The sequence below is a fragment of the Lepidothrix coronata genome, unplaced genomic scaffold (assembly GCF_001604755.1).
Source record: "Lepidothrix coronata isolate B3197 unplaced genomic scaffold, Lepidothrix_coronata-1.0 Scaffold195, whole genome shotgun sequence".
Lineage (NCBI taxonomy): Eukaryota > Metazoa > Chordata > Aves > Passeriformes > Pipridae > Lepidothrix > Lepidothrix coronata.
This window is the reverse complement of record NW_016690375.1, coordinates 313605-332721: the sequence shown is the minus strand read 5'-3', so window position 1 is coordinate 332721 and position 19117 is coordinate 313605. Positions and strand designations below refer to the sequence as shown.

The window sequence follows — 19117 nt, the reverse complement described above, 5'->3', positions numbered from 1 at the left end:
AGATAAAAGAGAGATGCTAGATAAAAGAGAGATGCTACTCTGAGCACCTCACTTTGAGTTGTCTTGAATGTGTTGACATGTCTAAAATATTGGAGAGAAGTGCCTTGCTTTCTCTTTTTCTGTTGTTCCAATCTTGGCACAGCAGTATTTAAACTGAACTTTCATAGGAAGGAAAAATTCCACAGCACACACCAAACACCACAGCTAACTTTTCACCTAGTAAATGGGTAGTCCCAGTACCAGGAAGTACAGGAAGGCTCACTGCTGGATTGCAGTTTAGCTTTGCAAATTGCCTCAATTGCACGTTCGTTCATTCATTCAGGCTGCCCAGGGCAGTGGTGGAGTCACTGTTCCTGGAGGTATTTGAAGGATGTGTAGATGTGGCACTTAGGGATATGGTTTAGTGGTGGGCTTGGCAGTGATGGGTTAATGGTTGGACTCAATGATCTTAAATGTCTTTACCAACCTAATAGATTATATGATTCTAACAAGAAATAACAAGTCTTAGTGGTTTTTAAAATAATCACCTTCTTGAGCCAAGCTAAACTCACAGACCATCAGTTTCTGAGTTCAGAATGCTGCTAATTAATCAAAGTTTCTGTCATAAAGCAATGTGACATTAAATTCCCATTAGATATAGACAGAAAAATTACTTTCTTTTTCCGTGCTGAAAACCATTCAAATATCTTATCAGTATGCAAGCTAATATAAAATGATTAGCATTAATTTCAGCTATTTATCCCTGCCCTTTTCTCTGGTTAACAGGAGTTGGAAGATTTTTTAGCTCAAAGACAAGGTCAAGTTCTTCTGAAATTATACAAAGGGGATGTTGACTTTAAAGGGATAGTAAAACATTTATTCATCTGCCATCTGTGACTTATTCTGTGATTTTTGCCTTCTCCACTGAAATCAGTAATCACCTAGAGACTTCCGTGTCAGTTGTGTTGAGCTAAAAGACAATTTTTTGACAACATATTTCCTCAGCAATGACATAAAAATATCTTCTTAGCCCGTGGCTGTGAAACGGGAATCTTCCAAATTTCCCCATAAATCACTGAACCTTGACTAGTTCATATTTTGGAGGGATGTCCCAAACTCCAGAGGAAAAACACCTTTAAATAACGATCAGACTAAGCATCTTGTGATAACCATGCTGCTGCCCCTAATGCAATCCACCTACAGCCAGAATGGACATGTGTTTTCCTAGAACTTGAACGAGAAACAGTGATGGTCTGTGCTCCAGAAAGCCTATCTCAAAATGCTTTCCTTAGGTTCATAGGTCGGAAAAATATAGAATGGGCCCCCTACATGTCCCAGTGGATCGGTTCAGTCCTGGCTTGAATGATTTATGTACTTCATGCTAGTGACAGTGTTTGGATGATCCCTGTAGCTAGGAAGGAGTATAAAAGGAGAATAACCAAGAAAGAGCGGAAAATCAGCCTAGCAGAAAGAGGTACAAGGACAAAGAGGAAGGGAGAAACTCCCAGGTAAACCTTGTCTATTTGCATGAAACTAAGCCAGTGTGAGCTCTGTGGTGAAGCCTCTCCTGGAAGACCCCAGAGGGAAGGTGCAGTTGTGTCCATTTGGGCAGCCCTCTGAATGGGGCAGGCTGAGTCTGAAGATGAAGGTGTCCAGTGTGAATGGACTGAGCTGCTTACAGCATTGCATGAAAGCTCAAACAGAAAGTAACCCTGAGAAACGGAGGACAGGGCCTGACCTGCTTTAAATCGAGAAACTGTGGTGGTTTGATCAAGTGGAGATAATTACTACTTTAAAAAGACAAAACAGACTTTTTAAAAAGACCAAGCTCAGCTTCTAGAAACAGCTACCCTGAACACAACTGAGCTACAGCTAAACCTTTTCAGCCAAAGATATAATTTCTTTGTATTCAGATAAAAGAACAGCTTTTACCTGTTTCTGATACTAGTAATGTTATTAGAACCATGGCTGGGCAGGTGATGTAATAGATGAATGAAAAAGCAAAAATCTGTAAAGATTTGACTTCCTTATTTTAGATAAAACAACATAATAGATAGACGACTGATAGATACATTCTGATGACAGATACAACAACACAAAGAATGGCCAAGAGGAAGTAAATCAGATACTTTTATACAGAATTCAGGAATAATGTACACACAGGCAAAGTCAAAGATGATAACCAGGAATGTTGTTTCACAAAGCAACAGTTGCATCACAGACAGTTCAGACCATATGTCAGCAGGATTCTGATAAAAATTAGCAAATATATGCAGGAAACAGAAACACCTGATGTTTTATTTTATCAGCTGCATGGAATTACTGTAAGGCTTTCTGTTCCAATGCAGCACTTACACATTTAGAGATCATATTAACAAGTGATTTCAATCCAGACTTTTTTTCTTTTGGGGCATATAGTTCTACACTGACCTATGATATATATAGTTATTCTTGGGGATTTTTACATTCTTTATATTTAAGCAAAAGCCTCTGCTCATCTTCAGTTCTTTTTATCTCTACTCTCTACTGTTCATGGTACTTATTCTTCATGCTTATGCCTATCCATCATTTATCTACTCACCTTGCAGCATCTATTACATTTGCTTTTCATCTCACCTGCTGTATGAATCAGCATAAAAATCCATGTTGTAGGGAAGGCAGCTGTAAGCCATAAACAAGTTTGGTAGTGGTCCAGAGAACGGTTCTTTTGGTACCATGAGAAGTTTCTGTCTTGTGCAACAAAATGCACAGGTATGAAAGTAGCTGCAGTAGCCCTGTCAAAGTATGTTCCTCTCTGGAATAACACTTTGTACAGCCAAGGAAGTAGGCAGAACTAGACTTACAACCAGAACAGTTTCTTAAACTCAGTGAAAATGTACAACTGTAAGTGGTCCCATGTCACAGAACTGCATTGGAAGAGTATTTCATTTACCTTCAGCACCCATAACCACTCCTGAAAAGAACCCCTGATTGATTTTCTTTTTTCCTGAAACTCTAAAAATGTCAAAGGCTTTTGATATATACATAATGCAAGTAGAGATGGAGCTCTGAATTCAGAGACCCCATGCATCTGACACTGCATTAGCTTAATTTATTGTTCACACTAGGCAGCGGTTGTCTGAGCAGATAGATTTTCCAGTCGTATTGTTTGACATCATTACAGCTGAATATGCACCAGAATACCATGTGGTGACTACGTAATAAATCAGCTCATTATGTCTATAATCATTATGATTATGTGTTGTTCCAGGTCTCGGTATTGTTGACATAAAAGGAGGTAAACAGTATAAATCACTGACTCATCAAATTGCCTATTTTAATTTGTTGAGAAGGGAGGTTATTTTTCTGTGTGGCCTGTTTCACATGTAGAAACACAGTAATGAATACACAGAATATGTATTAAATGGGAATAGCAGAATGGGAATAGCAGAATGGGAAATTAATCATACCCAATTGTACTTCATAGAGTCTAAGGGTGAAAACATAATGTCACAGCACATTGACCAAAGGTTCCAATCATAACAAAGGAATCACAGAATCACAGACTACTAGAGGCTAGAAGGGATCTCTGCAGGTCATCTGGTCCAACTCCCCTGTTCAAGCAGGGCCACCTAGATCAAGTTGCCTGGGACCATATCCAAATGGCTTTGGAATACCTCCAAGGATGAACACTCCACAGCCTCTCTGGGCAAGTGTCAGTACTTGGTCACCATCACAGCCTTTCAGTTCTTCTCTGCCTATCTCTCCAAGCTGCCAAGGTCCTTCTGAAGGGCTGCACAGCCCTCTTGAGGTATCAGCAACTCCTCCCAGCTTTGTGTCATCAGCAACATTGCTGAGGAGGGACTCTGTCTCTTCATCCAATATACTGATGAACAACTTAAAGAAAGACTGGACCCACTATCAACTCTTGGGGAACACCGCTGGTTACAGGCCTCCAACTAGACTCTGTGCCACCAATCATGACCTACTTGTCCTTGCTGCCATAATCATTTGAAGATAATTGAGGGTAACCTTGCAATGACATCAGCCAAGTCTACAAGTTGTGAGTGCATCCCACTGGGGTTTGTGGACTTGTGTATGTCCAGTCTGCTTAAGTATTGTCTAATTTGATCCTTGTCCACAATACTAGGTCTTCCTTGCTACAGAGATCCCCTGTTCTCAGGGACCTGGGATTTCTGAAGGCCAGTCTTCCTAATAAAGACTGAGGTGAAGGCATTCTTACCACCTTTTCCATGTCCCGTGCAAAGAGGTCCCCCGTCTCATTCAGCAATGGGTCCACATTTTCACTAGTCTTTCCTTACCTATGTGTCCACAGAAACCCTTCTTGTTGTCTTTGACATTCCTAGACAGATTAAACTCCAGTTGAGCTTTATCTTTCTTAACTTCATCCCTGGATGCTCTGGTGATGTATCCATATTTGTCTCAGGTTACCTGTCCTTGCTTCATCTCTCTGTATGCTTTCTTTTTTTCTCTGAGATTGTCCAGGAGCTCTTTGATCATTCACGCAGAAATTTTGCATGACTTCCTCCTCACTGGGATAGACTGCTCCTGAGCTTGCAGGTGGTGATGCTTCAATATTAACCAGCTTTCTTGGGCCCCTCTTCCCTCAAGGGCTTTATTCTATGGGACTCTAGCAACCAGACCATTGGCAAGGCCAAAGTCTGCTCTCCTGACATCCAGGGTTCTAAGGGTGCTTTCTACCTTTTTACCCTCCTGCCTCCCTTCAGGATCCCAAACTCCACCATCTGATTGTCACTGCTGCCTTTGACTTTCAGATCCTCAGTGAGCCTCTCCTTGTTGATGAATACGAAGTCCACCAAACACCTCTTCTCTTTGGCTTCTCTATCACTTGGGTGAAGAAGTTGATGCATTCCAAGAACCTCCAGGATTGCCTATGCCCTTCTGTGCTGTCCCTTCTGTATGTATCGGGGAGGTTTAAGGTCCCTGTGAAGACCTTTACAGCAGTCAGAAGCAAAAGCTCTTGAGAGGTGCATGGTGAGGGTCAAAGACATTTTCACAATGCTGTAAAAATTCACTTTCTTACATATTTTTAGCTGAAATTTGACACAGATGCCTGAGGTACAGCAGCTAGCTTATGGATTCTTAGGGTTTTAGAACCACTGTGAAACAGCAAAACACTCCAAATACTGAGTTCTCTCACAATGGCATACTATTTGATCCATGAAGTTTTCTTCATATCCCTTTTATTAGTAGTTTTATAAAGACAATAATGTTTAAGGGAAACATTCTTAAGGGAACTATGACCAACAGAACCTATAATTTCTAGCCATAAACTGTGTTATCAGCCTCAGTCTAATGATCCAGGAGGGTTATTACTGTGGCTAAACAGCGCATCCATTTGTGAGATGCCCAGTACAGCCCATTAGGTATGTGAGAGGTTAAGAGAGAGAGATGCTGTGCAACACGTGGAACGAATATTTACTCTGCTCTGCTGGTTATACATAAAGTGCATGATCACAAAACACACGCATCAAGTCACCCTGTGTATGGTATGGTTTTCTTCCTCGATACATTTGTCTCTAATGATACAGCTGTCAACTGCAACTATCATACCAGAGGACTTGCACCTTTTTTGGCTCAGCTCCCAGTCCCAAAGAAACATATTCATCCAGTCATTCACTTGTTTTTCACATTAATGGGAAGTGTCTTCACAAAAGTATAAATGTTAAATGACTGTATTCACAAATTTGCTCTTCGTTGCCCTTTTCAACTCAACCTTGAACTGGGAAAAGTTATTCTTTAATTTACTTTTTGAAGTATTCTTAACTGCTTTTCCTAAAGAAGACATGAAAGATGCTGTATTAAAAAAAAAAAAAAAGATTTCTACACAATTTAAATTTGGTATTACTGTCAGTAAAACTCAAAATATCAAAATATATTGAGATATATGGCAGGAGCAGGGCAATAGCAACAGGACTAACCCACACCAACATAAATTTGCCTATCACTGCTGAAGTAAACGAAACTACACTAGTTTAGGCCAACTGCACATCTCACTATGTTATGCCACTACCACTGTTTTTTTCAGCTATGGTAAAGAATTTCCTTTCTTTTAGCCAAATAGTGATATAGTTTGAAGGTGAAATTTTAAAATACTCTACAAGAGTCTTCAAAGACACTGCAGAAGTGTGGTTGTCATTCTGATGGTTGATTGTACTCTGGCAGCTCCTAGAAAATCCAGGCTCCTGTTGCCCTGAGCTCTGGTCTAACACATACTGAAAGACAAAACCCTCTGCAGTTAAATTTATGCTTTTATCTCAGTCAATACTAGCAAGTTAAAAAGGCTGTATTCTTTATTATTCTTAATATTATTGAGACCTACACATACACTTAATTTTAAGCATGTTCTGTTGACTTTATTTAAAGTGCTAAATAGGGTGCTTAAAGCTAAGCAACCATTTATGAGCTGCCCTCTATATGAATGTTTTCTGTGTTAAGACCTACAAAAAGTTGACATAAAATAAATGCATATAGTTGGAGATGGAAGCAGAAAAAAGGATGGGAAAACAGTACATTGGCCATGACTCACAAGTGATTGAGTTAAAAATTCAGATAAATCAGAATAATCTAAATTTCTGGTTTGCATTGATATGGTGACACATTGACGTGTTGAGATGTGATCTCTGCATTTGGAAACTAAAGCATCCATGCCCTATTGGGCATGGGAAAAAATTATTAGTTGCGCTGTATTCCAGTCATATTATTGCCTTCTTTCCTCTTGGATTTCCTTGTCCATTAGATGATAACAAGTAGACCCAGTGCTCAGATATGACTGCTGAGAGCAGCATGGGGATTTTCAGTAATGCTGTACAGCAGAAGAAAGTTTTACCTGAACAGAGCAGGAAAACATTTGGGCACTACTTTTGAGGTGCATGGACATGGAGGGGCTTGGAGCAAAATGCTCCCAATTCCTATCTTTTTTGTCTCAATGACAGTTGTTCCTTTCCCACAAGTTCTGGGACTTAGTCCTCCACATGCTCTGAAGGTGCTTCAAAATCCTAAAATCATCATCATCATCATCATGGCTATAATAACCCTAAAATAGCCCATAGAAAAGCTTCCTCGTCTTTCTAGCTGAATGTATATGGCTCTTATTGCTGCGACTTTCAAGACTGGATTGTCAACCACCTCTCTTACAAGCACTTGAAAATCCTACCATGTTTCCACTTCAATTAATTTCAAAGTTGGTTTCCACAGAAGAGGAAAGCATTAGCTGTAAATACTAAAGCAGCTGAAATTAGCAAATGGTTTCAGAGACAAATAAGTTCTGCCTGGAAGGAAGCCTGAATCTCACCTTTCTCTGGCAACCTTCCTGGACAGGGAAGGTTGCTGTTGAAAGGAATAGCTTTAATATTTTTCAGTGACTTGGACACTGTCGGAAAGATGAAGAAAGGAAAAGATGGTTGTAGGGTGTTAAAGTTACATTAAAGGACACCAGAAGCTTGGCTAGCTTGTAGAATTAATTAGCTGAATGCCAAGACTGTTATTTTATATCTCAGGCAAAGGGTGTATTATTAAGAGAAGGGGTCTTTCTTAAGAATCCAGAGAAGGAATGTCATCTTTAGGAAAGCTTATGAAAACAACAGTAACTGTAGCTATCCCTTGCTGAGCAGCCCCTGAGGTCCCACAAAGTCCTTGCAGCAGCAAGGTCTGTAAGTGCTGATGGCTACCTCTTCATAAAAGTACAATTGCTGACAAAAGGAAATTGCATCATTTAGCCTTTCTCCTTCTTTATCAAAAAACGGGAAGTTCCACTGTAATAATGTCAATGGTAGCAGGATTAATTCTAGGAAGTTTGGCAACGTTTCTTTAAAAATAGGTCATTTAGCAGAATAATGAAAAGGAGTTGAATGCTGACTGCCAACCTGACCTTGTCTTCCAGATTCAGACATGAGCAGTGTAAAGACCAGGCTCTATTTAGCCCTCCAGAGCAACCAAAAAAAAGCAGCAAGATGGTGAAGAGAACAAACTAAAAAGCTACTAGGAAGCCTTGGATGCGCTAGTGCTATAAATCTTTTCCTGATAAAGTTTGATGCTCTCTCCACTCCTCTCCTTCCAGTGAGGTTCACTCATGCTTGGGATGTTCAGGCTCTTAAGAGTACTGCTGATTTGGGTTTGTCACATGTAAAAAAATGGTTATTGTCCGTGAATATTGAAAAAGTCACTTAAATTTTCCATGGTTAGATAGCTGCCAAAAAGCCACATGCAGGAATGTCTATTACATAAATACATAAATACATGCTGATCTTAGTGGCCACTGTTAGGCAAGAAATTACATATGCTATGGTAGGAAATGTAAGATGTTTTTCATAATCACTTAACCCGTGAGTTGAAGAGATTTAGGATCAGTAACTGATCTAGAGGGTGTTTGGCAAAGAAGTGAATAAAGCATGGGTCCATGCATATGGATCAAGGGAATATGATCCATTGATATCTATGATGATTAGAGATAAAAGTTATTTTATTAGGTCCCCTAGTCAACTGTTCTTTTTTCCCCCTCAATCTCTTCCATATTGCAACAGAATTCTCACAGCTTGTCCTGTAGCTCTTTGAAATCCTGCTCCTATTTATCCCTAAATGATGGCAGAAGTGTTAAAATCTTCCCAGTTGAAAACCTGTACTTGACTTGACTCTCTGGGCACTGCAGAACCATTTCCTGTGATTGCAGCAGGGAGAGATAAAATTCCACTGTGGTGGGAATAAACCGAAATTAGATCAAAGATTTCCAGATAATTAAAGAGTTCCAAGCCAAAATATCTTTTGCTGCTTGAATCTACTTTTTTCTTTTTTTTTTTTTCTGCAGGCAAACAGGGCATTGCTTCATACAGGAAGCCAAATTTGCCTATCAAAACCAACAATCCGAACTGAAAGCGTGACAAGGGCTGATGCGTATTTGCATACACTGCAATTCCCCACGCAAACCTGTACCACCCGGCAGGCAGAGGGCTCGGGAGGTGCCTCGCTGGCTGGCTGTGGGCACGCTTCCTCCGCGGACACATGCAAGACCAACACAGGTGGACGAATTGGTGGAACTGGGATGTGAGGTTCTAGCTCCTCTGCTGTGAAGCAGCTCAAGCTCGTAGTTTTGGTTGAGGAGCTGGAGAGAAGCGGTTGGTGGAGGCGGCAACGCAGAGCGAGCCCGGGGCTCTGGCGGGATTGCCGAGCCCTCCTGGGGGGCTGCCGAGGGCCCCCTGCCCAGCCCCTGCTGCAGGACAGGAGCCGGCAGCTCCCGGCTTATAAAAGCCAGGCGAGGCCTGGGGTGGGGCTGGCGTCAGTGGGAAATGTCTCCCTGGAAGCAGGTACGTGTCCGCGCCCTCCGCGTTTGGGAGGGCTCGGGGCGGGGTGCGGGCTCTGAGCGCGGCCGGGGTGTGCTGCGGTCCCCTCCCCGGGGACCGGGGGCTGCCCGCGGGAGCTGCTCCGCTCTCCCTGCGGCCGCGAGGGGAGCCCGGCGCCGCAGCCCCGGCGCTCCCCGCCTCCCCGAGCCGGCCAGGAGCCGCAGCTCCCCGGGCGGCGGCGGAGCCTGGCCGGGGCTGGGCTGCCCGAGCCTCTTGTCGTAGTGGGCACGAACCGCCTCCCTCCTGCCCCCGCGGCGGGAAGGGCCGCTCAAGTGCAGCCCTCCTCGCTCCCGCCCTCCTGCCGCCGCACACCCCGAGGAAGGGCTTGTTTTCCTGCCCGGATGATGGATTTCTCCGCAAGGTCATCCCTGTCCGCGGCGGCGGTGCGCCCGCGGCTCCCCAGACGCCGCCGCGGAGGTAAGGGGTGGAGGGATCGTGAGCACTTACACACACACGCGCACCAGCGAGTGTATTCGGCGCCGGAGAGGATCGGGGTGGGTGCGTGGGCAGGTGCCCGGGGCGAGGCGGGGGGACTGCCCCGCCCTGCCCGCTGCGGGATGCCGGGCGGACCGAGCTGTGCCCGGGCAGCGCATCCCGAGGGGCCGAGTAATGCCCCGCTCCCCAGCGGGTGAGGGACGGCCGGGCCAACGCCGAGGGCGTCTCTTTTTGCCTCTGCTCGTTTATACCGGCGCTTGGAAGCGGCTTTGACTCCCGCGTGGTCTGGGAGCGCGGAAAACTTAAGGAAAAACAAATAAAAAGGAAGGAAAAATGATCGGGTGCCCACCACCACCGCCGGGACGGGCCGGAGGGATGCGCGGCGCGGTCGCCACGGCAACGTGTCCGTGGTGTCGCAGCGCGGAAGGTCCCCCAGAGGCAACCCCAGTCCCCCGCCTTCGGCCGCCCGGGCGAGGGGGCGTCCGTGGGGCCCTCCCCCGGGCGAGGTCGGGTGGACGCAGCTGTGCGGGGGTGCCGATGTGCCCCCGGGCGGGGGTCTGCGTGGCCCAGGCTCCCCAGAGGGCTGTGGGGGCGCCGGGCTGGGAGGGGGAGGATGGTCCGAGCTGGGATGTCGCGGTCAAGTAGCATCGCACCGTGAGCTCTGGCCGGGTGATGCCCCCCGTGTGAGAGCCTCGCCGCCCACCTGGATCAGGGCCTTGTGGCTGGGAACGGATCCATCTCGGGCCTTTTCTTTATCATGCTGAAGTTGGTGACAAAACTACTGATGGTCTTGCCAGCTAATGGTCTGTCTTGTGGTGTTATCATTCAGCCTGTGTTTTGTGCCCCATACAGGCTGTGGCTTTGTTAGTGCTTTATTCCATCATTCTCCTTTTTTGCTCAAGATAACGATGCTGGTGGTGGATTTATTAGACTCATAAGGAATTATTATGATCCTGTAGTCTAACCTCTTCTATAATATAAAGCACTATTATAAGGGCTATTCCCCAGTGATTCCAAGGTCTGGCCCACCAGCCTCTTTAAACAGTTTTGATTGAATGACTTCCAACGATTGGAGTTGACTACATTCCTGGATAATTGGCTCCAGTTGTTAATCTCTGTTAAACGGTTACATCTCTTTTCTACTTTGAACTTTTCTGACTTCATCTTCCAGCTACTGGATCTTGTCTTGTCTGTCAGATTAAATAGCTATCTAGTTTCAGATCATCTCTGTCTGCTCAAGTGTTTAAGGGCAGTAATTAAATAGCTGCTTAATGTTGTCTCTGAGATAAATAGACCTGACTCCTTTGGTCTCTCCCTGGAATGCAGATGCTCCCCAGGAGAAATGTCTGGGCTGGTCTTCTCTGAGCCCCCACCACTGTCCTTGTTGGCCACCGAGTGCTGCACTGTGGATTCCAGAAAGGCTCTTGTTAATGTCACGTGTGGAGATAATAACCTCGTGCTCAGTATTCCCCTGTCTATTCACCCAATGGTACAAACTTTCCTTTCCCACGACTACATGGTGGGAACTGCTGTTCCGTTAGTTACAGGCAGTGATCCTTGCATTTCCTTCTGAGCCAGGGTTTTCTCAGAAGCTGGTTGTCTGTCCTGTAAGGGGCATTTAGATTAAATCTTCCTACATGTATAACTTTGGATCTGCCTATATTAAAGAGATTTTTCCCTCTACCTGTCACTTCAGATCTAGGGAATCTGCAGCTCGGGAATCACAAGAGACCTCTGGTGTCCTCTAGAAGTCAAAAGAATTTCTTTTCTTGGGACCTCCATCCTAAAAAGTCTGTCTTCTTCTTGGTAGTGCTCTAGGTGACCCTAAAGTTATTTGAAATTTACTGGAGGAGAAGTTATACCTAGTAATATACAAACTGCAAACTGAAAGTGCCCACTACAGTGACTTATTTTTGTAACTGCTTTTGTTCAGCTGTGCTTCCAAGTGTTGGTGGGAGAGAAAGAGAATTGCTTTCCTGTCTTGGAGAGCTGTAAATACCACTACTGGGTATAATGTCTAGGCTAACACATACAGTTTCATTATGTTGCAAGTCTTGAGCTTGAATGTTGTGAGTTTTACTTGGCCTGAAGTATGCTTAAGCCTGGATTTATAGCTCTCTCTAGAAAGAACAGTATCTGAAAGTATGGGCCAGACGTAGGTGGTTTTGACAGGATATTGTCAGTTGTTCCAGTAGCATGTAGCATCTCCGTGAAAGGATGAGATTGAGTAGTCTGAAAGCACCTGCTGCTGTGGGAGATAATATAAAATAAAGTTCTTTGAAATGGACTCTTTGGGTTGGGACTTTTTTGTTTCTGGGGATGGTGTGTTAGTAACTATCTTGATTTACCCTGTCTACAAGCTTAGTGCACAGTGAGGGAGGGCGATGTAAGGTCCAAAAGTTAAAGACCTGTACATGCAGACCATCCCATGCAGTAAGTGACATGATGATGCTTATAAGTAAGGTTGGTTTGCATGAATTAAGGTACCATGTTTCAGCCTTTAGAATGATCTAATTGTCTTCAAAGTGCTAGAATTCAGGAAAGTATATTCAGATTGTGTAATGACTTAAATGTCAGGACAATGAGGATTCTTGAATTTCATGAAGATTTTTTCATTACAAGTCTCTGAAAATGTCTCTTTAGAAGATTTCCCTAAGTATAAATAGTGGTAGACTCTTAAAAGGTCTGAAAAGTCATTACAGAGCTCAGATATCACATCTGATTGAATAAAGTACCACTGAGCTCTAGAATTATGGTGAATTTTCTACAGGCTGGTGTCAGCATCTTAGGAATTGTTTATCAATTGTTTATACAATTGTATATATGAAATTTTGAGATGTTATTACCCGAGAGGTATCTTTCCCTCACCCATTCAAACTCAGCTTCTGTGCCCCAGATTAGGGGATATCTGAGTTTTTTCAACGTAGGCTTCCTCTTCTCAAGGTCACGCCTTGTCTTCAATTCCTTTCACAATCAGAAGAGCATTTGTATGTTTCTATAGGGTGGCTGGTCCCAAAAGTTATGCATTTCTAAGTTATGATGTCTGCCCAGGGTTAGCCCAGCATTAAGATTAGTGGCTGTTAATTAATCCTACAGGACCAGGACAGACAAACAGACAGAAGATAGTATTTTTGAGTCTCAGACTTGCTGAAATCTCTCCAGAAAGTGCTAGGTTAGAGTTAGACAGATTTCTTTAGCAAAATGTGTTGGCAGTAGTAAACCTTGTCAGATTTGGGTCCTGCAGCTGTTACTGCCACCTTTATTTTTAACGATATAAACTCTCTGTCAGACACAGCCAGAGCTAAGGAGAACAACATCCTGCCTCCAGTTTGTGAAATCGTCACTGATGTGGGAGTACAAGCAAGCTGCTTCCAGTCTCACAGCTACAGAGCGACATTTTGTAACTCATGATTGCGCTTCTAGCAGCGCATCACTTCTTAATTTATAACTCCCACATTAAAGGCAGAGTTGGGATATAGGCTAAATCTGATGCCTTTGTGGATTTAAGAGCAATCCTGGATTAAGAGCTGACATTATCTAAGGGTATGTAACAACTTCATAGCTGATAAAACTTTCATAACTGCTGCACAGTGTTATGAACTGGTTCTATTAGTGCAAAATTCTTTAAAATTAGTTGTGTTGCTACTGGCAGTATTTTCATATTATTATGGCAGGTTAGCAATGTAACAAAAGCCTCCTATAGTCGTTTCTGTATTAACCTTGGATATGAATTGGGTGCCCTCATTGTAAGCCTCAGTCCTACATGACAGGATGTCTAAACTGATCCCATATTTGGTCTTACACATTGGATCATTTAGGTAAACATAACCTTTTTGAGAGAACAAAAAAAGAAAGACTGGTAATTTTACTGGGAGAAAACAATTTCTGGACATGTTCTGAATGAAATTAAATTACTGTCCAGTAGGAAAACCTTTAGAGAGCATATCTGAGTATAGTTAACTTTTGCAAATAGTAAAAATAGTAAAGGTCTACATATATCTCTTTTATTATATACATGGACTTTGAACTCGGTAACAGTTCTATAGAAACAAAGACTGGTACCGATTAAAACTTTAATCACACATGATCAGTTACTTATTAACATTGAGCGATTTGTCTCTTGGGAGTCCAGGGCTAAGAGTTTGCATTTGTAAACTGGCAGCAGATCCTAGAGGGTAGAGGTGTCAGCATGCTGCTGAGTAAGTAGGGAAAAATTGCAATGCCAACACTTGGAACTCCATGTGGGGTGTGGAGGAGAGAGGTGAAGGGAAAGGTGGGCACCAAATGACCAGAAATCAGCCTTAATACCATTTTGCCCCTATTTGTCCTCTGTCAGAGGACACATGTACATGAGGAAAGTAATTAAGTCGAGGGAAGAATGCCAGCAATCACAAATATTCCAATGAGTTGCGGTAGAAGGGTGCTGCAGGTGTGTCCACAGAGGGCAGATATTGAATTCTTTCCCCTGCCCCCCATTTCTGACTCCATGATCCTGTGTGACAAAACTTGGTGGCAGGTATGGAAGCTATTACAACAGCCAATATCAACCAAACATCCAGGAAGGTACAGTTATATATTGAATGATCCAGGAAAAAGAGTGTATCTGTTATATCTGTGACTGTGTTAGCAACACCCATTACTTCTACTGTTTATTTTACTGTATTTATTATACATTAGTAAAATGTTGTACTGACAGTTGAGTTTGCTTGTTTCCTTGCCTGTGTTCCTCCATCTGACAGTAGTTTTCTTAGAACAAGAGAGAATTAATCAAGGGGGAGACAGACACTCTAGTGCTTTGTTAAACTATTAGCATTTGTGCTATCAGCATCTCTACGTAATATTAGTATCTCTGCCTAACATAGGGGAGACCAGCTCTGAGCTGAGACAAAAAAGCTTGTATCACTTGGCAAATGATAACAATTCATTTCCCAAGCTAAGTTATATCATTCATGTCTAGCTTTGGATAAGAAATATTCTGCTGAGGGAGTGGAGAAAAAGTTTTTTAGAAGAGGATCATAAGAAGAATGTATTCTGAGATATTTATCATCTCTGCCTCAGTGCAACCCTCACAGTCACTACTAAGGAAACAAATTCAACTATGATAAAATAGATATGAAGCACATTGCTAGATAGGAATCTTCACTGTGGTCTGGTGACCTTCTGATCCAGGGAGCAGCAGTATTGCTATGTCTGAAATTATTCATATTGTCTATGGATTGATCAGAGTTACACAGGAATAACTTATGCCCTCTCATTTGTGTGCCTATACATTAATGCACACACAAATGGGGGGGAAGAGCAGAGTTTCCTGAAGCATTGGTAGTCTGGCAAATTCTGGCAAGAGCTAATAAAGCTATCTCAGTGCTTCAATCAGCTACAACTATGTATTTTTTCAACTAAAGCATAGATTAGGACTGAAGTAACTAGTGTAGGAAAGGTTGCTTGAAGATTGCCTGCAACCAGAATTATTGTTTGAAAAAAATATATACCAAATATAAGCAGAATGTAGTGACAAAATGTTCAGGCAGATCTTACTATTTGCCCTCTTTCTGACCTTTTTTTTCTTCTAAATGGTCAAGGTGTTTCTAAAAATTTGAGAAGTAATATTTGCTTGAATTCTCTCTGTGACATCTGTATCTTGAGATTCTGCTGTAGCTCAGTGGTGGTAATGAATATTGTCAGATCTTCAAAATCATCATGCAATTATCACCAGTTGGCACTTTGTCCTGAAAAAGAGGATGGCTTTCTTTATGCCCATGTGGCTTTCTTCTTCTTTTTGAGAAAGTTGAACAAATATTGGCTATTGTGATCGGCATCCCAGATTGCATTCTAGTGGTGAAAATCTCTTTCCCAGTGATGCTAATTTGCAAACAAACAAAAATCTCAGTTTTTAGAATGGAATTCAAAAAAAGAAAAAAAGGTAAAATGAAACAAGGAGCTGTGCAATTATTTTTTCTGCTTTTCATGCAAAAACCCCAACAAATTCAAATAGAGGGCATGAATACTATGCTACATTATGACTAATCTTAAAAGTATACTGTAAAAAGCAATGGCTTATCTCAAGTGATGACAGTCAAGTCAGTGAAGAATTACTTCAGAAATTTTCCAGTGACTCCAGGACCCCTTTTTACATGCAAGACTATACCTGCTGCTCCATGCTATAATCACTAGAAAGCTAAGAAAATCAGTCAAGATGTTATCATGGAAACAGCAGGAATTTCCAACACAGGATAACAAAGGTTCTGATGTTTACCTTACGTTTGATAAACAGGAGTCAATTCATTAACATTTATGTGGGAAAAAAAAATTATGTGGTTAGGCATAAGTTTCAGATGGATGGGTTTTTCCTTTCCTGGATGAAACAGAGAAGGAAAAGAACAGTAGACCGGTTACTAATCTGATTTTACATGAGTTTGGGAAGAGATGAGTGTTCCTGTTGGTAGCAGGTAGAGCTGCTGTGTGGTTTCTCTGGTCAGGGAAAGATGATGTCTGGCAGCTTTGGGGTGAGCATAGTCCCTTAACTGAAAGCCAGCCTGACTGAAAAGGATTTTCTACTCACAGGCAATCATTTTGTCATAGTAAAGAAACTGTAAAACATTTTGAAGTCCTGGAGTGGTGAAGGTGTGCTGCCAGTGAGATCTTAGTTCGCAAAGTAGCTTGTCTGCTCAGTGCTCAGGGAACAGTCCCTCCCCTTCCATAGGGCTCCAGGACTCTGACTGTGGAGTTTTGCCAAAGACAGGATCAAACAACAGAGTAAATCTGGAAAATTGGTATAATGGACTAGATAAGAAAGCTTCTAGTGAAGAAGATGGTATGGACAGGGCACTTGCATTTTAGCAAGCTCCCATTTTCTTAGACTGCTGGAGCTACAATTCAGAGCAGCTTTTAGGATGGCCTTTGGGCACACAGAAATGAATTAGATATCACCAGGTCCCAACTTCATAAAGCAGAGAGATGTAAAAGTCCTATAAATCTTCCCAGCTCAGCTCTCCTAGAAGCAGTCTGGCTGTTGGAGTTAGCTAGTCCTTTGGCTAGAAAATGTTGAAGGATAATTACCCCTTAGTATTTAATAAACTAAAGAGTCACTTTCATTCATGTCCCTCTCCTTCCTCTGAAACATCAGTTTCATGAAAAACTTCATGCAGTTGAAAGATTAAGCTTGAGATGAATCATTAGGAAAATTATTAAATATAATAAGCTTGCTAGGGAGTGTGGTAAGAGGTAGAAGTAATGTGATAAAATACTTGTCAAAAAGATGATACTCTTGAGAAGAGCTGTATGGAAACAAGATGACAGAATTATTCTACTCTGAAAGGCTGGTATTTCACAACTCTTTATAATACTGCAGCATACCACAACATCTCCATATTTATTAAAATATGTTAATCCTGCCCTTGAGGTTAATAATTTGAGAATATCTGTTAAAAGCCAGTAAAGAGGCTATGAAGGTTTGCATGAGTTCGAGAACCCAGATTTCTGCTCAAGCTAAACAGTAGCCTTACAAGATCTCCCATTTCAGTATTGTATAAAAATAACATAGTTTTCATTCAGTCCATAGGGACAGGTATTCCAATTACAAATTCAGCTATGGTTTGACAATTCTTACTTGCAGCACCAAAGGCATTTTCACAGAAAGGGCAAGTGGTATTTCAGGAGTCATCTCAAGTCCATGGTATGGCAGAATAAAGTGACTAGGCTTTTTGGTCCCTGCCTGCTGTCTAGTTCTTCAAATAAACCTGTTCATGCCATAAGCACAAGCATTAGTGGCTGCAAATGTGCTTTCACCTACCTCAGCCAAGAGCTGATTAGACTTGGAAGACCATACCAGCATGTGATGACTTTGGGTCAGGACTGTGCAGAATTTGTGCTGTTTATCTCATGCCTGAGAACATAGGGTTCATCAGCTAAATTCAGCCTGTAGTTTTGGCCATGCGCTAATTGTGCAAAAAATGCATGAGGATGCATTGCAGACTATGACTGAGGAATAAAAGCTGTTCATTCATTTTGGAGCTTTCAAGTCAAGCAAGCTCCATCAGGAGATGCAGACAAAAGTTTTAACAAATGGGTATTACAAAAGGATTAGCTTCATTAATTTAGTTGCTTGTGCTTTTGGCACTCGGGAATTAATCCAGCCTTTATTGATTGTTTGAGTCTCAATTAGCTTGATGGAAGGGGAAGGGACAAGCAGCTTCCTCCTGCATTTGGCAAGCACAGAAACTAACAGAGATAGTCTTGCCTTTGGTGAGAAGAGGGGTCTTTAACTCCTGTCTGGGTTCAGTGTTCACATCAACTTAAAGGGAACAATCCAAACCTCAAGTCATGGGGCGACAGTGCAATAAATATCCTGTAAGGCCTGGGAGCCTTCCCTCAGAAATACTCATCTATTAAATGGTCTGTTTGAGAATTGCTTGCAGCTGGACCGTGCTTGGCCATTATCAGAGAGACATGTGCAGATGATATTGGGAAATAGGAGAACAGTATTAATCCAGTTCAAAGGATGCTCTTAATATGAAGGGCCTCAGGGGAATATTGCTTGGAAAACATATTTTCGTAATAAAATGACCTATTTTAGAATTACGGTTTTCCATGCTGGAGGGGACAGGAAGGTGGGAGGAGGCTTGCCAAAGAAATAGATAATAAGCACACTTACACTTGCTCTGAATGAGAAGATGCATGGACTGTTATATTTATATATATATATATATATATAAAATATACATATATATAAAAATATATTAATAAGATAGCACCCTGATTTGTTTTGGGGGTTTTTGGGGTTTTGTTTCTTTGGTTTTTTGGGGTGTTTTTTGTGTGGTTTTTTTGTTTTGTTGTTGTTTAGTTTTGTGGGGGGTTTTGTGTATGTGTTTTTCTTTGGTTTTTTGGTTTGTTTGTGGGGGGTTTTTTTGTTTGGGTTTTTTTTGGTGGGTTTTTTTTTTTTAGCTAATTACTGCATGCAGGCTATTTGTATGTGTCTGCTGTATCCAGATTGGCATGCCTGCAGGAATGTGAGCAGAGCTTCCTACTAGCAGCCAACTCAAACATGCAGATGACAAGGAGAAAACCCACAAAATGTCTGAGCCACTCCTTGAAAAGCTTTAGGAGAAGAAAAGTGAAGTAAAAGGACAACAAAGCTAATAATAGTTTTAAGTATCTACCAAGAAAACAAGCTTCAATTACATTACATTTCTAATACTATGATCCCTAGTAATGAGCTCCATAAAAGAAGTGTTATTTGCTGTTACTCATCACTTCCATCTGTATGGATGCTCCAACACAACCCATGTGGTGTTGTTCCTCCATGAGCAGAGCCTGCCTTCTGGTGACTAATGAATCCCACCTACTCAGCC

General features: G+C 42.2%; 1 protein-coding gene across 2 annotated transcripts in view; it reads left to right on the top strand.

The window, feature by feature from the left end:
* Positions 1 to 8928: 8928 nt before the first annotated feature.
* The window catches only part of GPRIN3 (GPRIN family member 3), a 35830-nt gene continuing 25641 nt past the window's right edge, over positions 8929 to 19117 (top strand). Inside the window, exon 1 of one of the 2 annotated variants that reach the window (XM_017831713.1) lies at positions 8929 to 9299. The gene's annotated coding sequence lies outside the window, so the exon portion shown is untranslated. Of the gene's footprint in view, positions 9300 to 9589; positions 9753 to 19117 lie in introns of those variants that run through there. The other variant, XM_017831712.1, reaches the window with a different exon arrangement.